General features: G+C 36.5%; 1 pseudogene; it reads left to right on the top strand.

Annotated features, from left to right (window-relative positions):
- LOC106324041 overlaps positions 1-3573 on the top strand; it is an 18894-nt pseudogene extending 15321 nt beyond the window's left edge.
- The last annotated feature ends 1339 nt before the right edge of the window (positions 3574-4912 follow it).

Below are 4912 nucleotides of genomic sequence, written 5' to 3'. Positions count from 1 at the left end.
TTATCTCTTTCGGAAATACGATCTCCGAGGATTTTCGGGTGGTAATTCCGTCGAAACCGTTTTTGACCCCAACACTTAGCAGAAGCTTATGTTTAAGAAATGCAGTTCAATAAAGCAGAAGCTTATGTTTAAGAAATGCAGTTCAATAAAGCAGAAGCTTATGTTTAAGAAATGCAGTTCAATAAAGCAGAAGCTTATGTTTAAGAAATGCAGTTCAATAAAGCAGAAGCTTATGTTTAAGAAATGCAGTTCAATAAAGCAGAAGCTTATGTTTAAGAAATGCAGTTCAATAAAGCAGAAGCTTATGTTTAAGAAATGCAGTTCAATAAAGCAGAAGCTTATGTTTAAGAAATGCAGTTCAATAAAGCAGAAGCTTATGTTTAAGAAATGCAGTTCAATAAAGCAGAAGCTTATGTTTAAGAAATGCAGTTCAATAAAGCAGAAGCTTATGTTTAAGAAATGCAGTTCAATAAAGCAGAAGCTTATGTTTAAGAAATGCAGTTCAATAAAGCAGAAGCTTATGTTTAAGAAATGCAGTTCAATAAAGCAGAAGCTTATGTTTAAGAAATGCAGTTCAATAAAGCAGAAGACTTGTGCAAGAAGACTCTAGAGATCCAGTGTGCGCATAGTGAACCTGCCTCGCTCGAGGAACCGGCCGATATGAGGCTGATGGCAATCATCTGTGAGGCTAAAAGAAACTTCGAGAATGCCCTCGAGCACCTTGTGCTTGCCAGTATGGCCATGATTGCTAGCAGGAAAGAATCTGAGGTTGCATCAATCGATGTCAGCATTGGGAACATGTACATGTCGCTTTGCCGGTTTGATAAATCTGTGTTTTCATACAAGCATGCTCTCACTATGTTCAAGTCCTCTAAGGGAGAGACTCATCCTACGGTAGCGTCATTGTTTGTCAGATTGGCTAAGCTTTAGTTTAGGACAGGGAAACTTCGTGAGTCCAAGTCTTATTGTGAGAACGCATTGAGGATATACAATAAGCCGGTGCCTGAAGAACTGTGGAGGAGATTGCTGGTGGGTTAACCGAGATCTTTGTTACTTATGAGTCTGTGGATGAAACTGAGAAAGCATTGAAGCTGCTTAAGAAGTCAATGAAATAGCTTGAGGATAAACCATGACAGTAGAGTGCATTTGCAGGTAAAAAAATTGATTAAAGCCATATATGTTCTTCTAGAATAATCCTAGAGATAATGGATCTGAATGCTCTGAGGATTTTTTATGCGCAAGTAGATTGTGATCAGACAATATAAGAATAGAAGTCTTGAGTCATAGCATGTATATTGGCATGAGATGATCAAATCTTATCTACATATAGCTTTTGTTATATTAGTTTTGCTTTCTATGTAAATGACTTGCATGGTTAGAGGCACGGATGGGAGTAATGTATTACACGTTGGGGAGGTATGAGGACACAAGGAACGCGTTTGAGAGCGCTGTGACAAAGCTGCATTCAGCTGGTGAGAAATCTGCCTTGTTCGGAGTTGTATTAAACCAGATGGGACTGGAATACGTTCAGCTTTTCAAGATCGATGAAGCTGGTGAACTTTTTGAAGAAGCAAGAGAGATTCTCGAACAAGAATGTGGTCCTTGCGATCAGGACACTCTTGGTGTTTACAGCAACCTTGCTGCTACTTACTACGCCATGGAAAGGTAATAATAACGTCTTATGAAATCTCTCTGATTTGAAACTGGTTCAAATATTTATGATAAGTTTGTAATTTTTCAGGATAGAAGATGCGATTGAGATACTAGAGCAGCTTCGGAAGCTGGGAGAGGAGAAGCTTGGGACTGCAAATCCGGATTTTGAGGATGAGGAGAAGCGTTTGGCCGAGCTTTAGAAGGAAGTGGGGCGGTCACAGAACTACAAAGCCAAGTAGCTACATAATCTGATCGATCCATACGCAAGACCTCCTAAGAAAGAGGCTTCTGCTAAGAAATTGCCCAGCCTCGATTTTAAGTTCCGAAGAACAAAAAATGTATCCATATATTATAAATCATTCACATATATATCATTATTATTATTATTATTATTATTATTATTATTATTATTATTATTATTTTATTTCATCTTTTTTATATCATAAATTTGAGGCTGATAATAAGTAATGAATACTTTCTTGCATAGTGTTATTATTTGAGTTTGGTGAAATACTGCCAAGTTGGTAAGCTGTTTGTTTGAGTTTGCGAATTTCTTTAGTTTAATTCCTTTGTCGATAATTATATTTCTTCATTTCCCACTCTTGCTTGTGCTCATCGTTTGTGCAATTGTTCAGAAGCATCGATTTTTGCAAGTCTTTGGGCTTCTTCGCTTGTAGAAGATTGATTTTCGGATCATTCAAATTGCATCGCAAACTTCATTGAGTTTTTTTTGTCATCTGTTTTTTGTAAGTTGAAAATCAGATCCTTACAAGCATTCTTGACACACAATGATTGCATGCACTTACAAACATCAAAGACCCGCGATCATAGACCTGAAATTCTAAAGCCACCCACATAAAGCATTAAATCACAAAAACATTGGTCTGCTGAGAATGCAAAACTGACACAGACAATCTACTTCAATACAACCAAGTTACATATCATGTAGCATACTCATAGAAGGATAGACTTTCTTACCATCAAAAATGTGTTTCAATCAGTGGCATGTGACTAAGTTCTACCTTTCTTAGTTACATTTTGAGAGATGAGAAGACCCTCAATTGGATGCTTTCTTTTCCAAAACAATCCTCCACCATTCAATATCCTTCAATGCCAAAAGTAGTTCTGAAGTTTAGAACTTGTAAGTTGTAATATGCTATTTGATAGGTTTGGTGACAATGTGGTTTGGTCACAATGCCTACTAGGCAATGGTCTTCAATGGCAAAAATAACCCGATTAAGTTTATGCCTTGCCACACCTTGTATTGTCCACAACAGCTTTACGAAGTCATTGCTGGAAACATTTGTCTGCTATGAAAAAGAACTTCCCCCATGTGATCCCTAACCATCTACGAAATCCTCTTCCCATTCATGATACAGGTGGAGGACTCCACTTGCTATTTCCACAGTGGTTTTGGATTGTTATTTATACCTCTTCATGTGTTTCAAATTCTTGAGCAAAGATCCAGAAGTCTACTTTTTTTTTTCGTTTTTCCCGCAATCTCATTTTCCAAAAAGCCATTTCTATCAAAGCAAATACTATTTCTGTTTTTCCACAAAAAACTCCCAGAAAAAAATTATGTGGTTTTCGGGAGGCAACCTTCTTATTTTCTTTAAGCATACGAGATGATTGAAATTAGAGATGAAATATGTACATAACTCAGTTTGCCATAATAGGTTCTGAATTTAGGAACTTGTAAGCATGCCATTTGATAGGTTTGGTGACAATGCCTACTAGACAATGATCTTCAATGGCAAAAATGACCCGATGAAGTTTATGACTTGTCACACCTCGTATTGTCCACAATAGTGTTTCGAATTTAGCATCATGCCTTGAATTTGCTGGAAATATTTGTCTGCTATGCAGAAAAACGTCTCCCATGTGATCCCGAACAACCCACAAGCCTCCTCCTATTTGTAATTGTGAATTCCTCTCGGTGCCAATGCTGCACTTGAGTCATGATAACGGTGGAGGACTCCACTCGCTACTTCCACATTTTTTTGGACTATTACCTGTACCTCTTTCTCCTTTCCAAATTCTTGAACCAAGATCCAAAAATCTGTTTTTTCACTTTTCCTGTAATCTCATTTGCATAAATCCATTTCTAGCAAAAAAAAAATATTTCTCTTTTTCCACATAAACTATCTAGAAAAAAATCTGCGGATCTCAGAGAGCAATCTTCTTATTTTCTTTAAGCATAAAAGAATTATCTTGAAAGAATTATCTCTTTGGGAAGTATCTACTTTTGAAAACATGAGCACATAGAGATTTGGGTTGATCGATGATCCTCCAAGCCTGTTTTGCCAATACGGATTGGGTGAACCGGTGAATGTATTTGAATTCCAAACCAGTTTGTTCCTTTTCCAGACAAAGCTTGGTACAAATCATCTAATGTACCTTCTTTATGTGCACCAATGCACGCCACCAGAAATATGTCATTGACTTTGTCAAAATCATACAATATTTCGTGGTCATTTTAAAGCATGATATGGCATATACTGACATTACCGTAGCTAATTTTGAAAGCATTACATAGCATATACAGGCATTGTCGTAGCTACCACCTTGAGTAATATCTAATCCTAACAAACCAATTGCACATGCGGTTTTCCCGTCTTTCATACATATATATATATGTATCTCAACATTTCTGTTTTAACCCACTGAAACATTCATGCAGTTCCAAATAGTTCCATGTGCCTCCTTTTTGAATACCAATGATACTCTTGATCTTTTCCTTCAACTCATGGGAAATTTTTAAAAGAACAAAACATGTTTGTGTTTGATCATGAATCTGTCTCTAACACAACACAAGTTTGTATAAAGAATAACTCTCTTTGTTAATGCTTAAAAAATAGCTCAAAACTGTACACTTAAATCAATATCAATGTCACCACTAGACATCAATATATATAGCAACAGAAAACTTATATTTCCTGTAGTAATTAGATAACTCCTAATAGTATAAGGATTGTAATAAGCATATTTCCTAAACCGACATGTTAAAGGAAACTTAGGCTCCAAGCTATCTTTGAAGTTTACCCAACATTCATCCCTTTAAGTTTTAAGTTAGCTTTAGAGAAGTTTTGATCCGATCAGGCTTCTCATCATCGTGAAATTGATTCTCGCTAGGGCCTTTGTTAGTATGTCCGCACATTGATCTTAACTAGCTAAATGTTCAACCTCGATTTCACCATTCTCAATACATTCTCGAATGAAATGGTATCTTTGATGAATATGTTTGCTTTGACCATGGAAT

This window comes from Brassica oleracea, chromosome C2 (genome assembly GCF_000695525.1).
Source record: "Brassica oleracea var. oleracea cultivar TO1000 chromosome C2, BOL, whole genome shotgun sequence".
In the NCBI taxonomy this organism is placed as follows: Eukaryota; Viridiplantae; Streptophyta; class Magnoliopsida; order Brassicales; family Brassicaceae; genus Brassica; species Brassica oleracea.
Note: the sequence above shows the minus strand (reverse complement) of the source record. Positions and strands in the feature narration are given on the sequence as shown.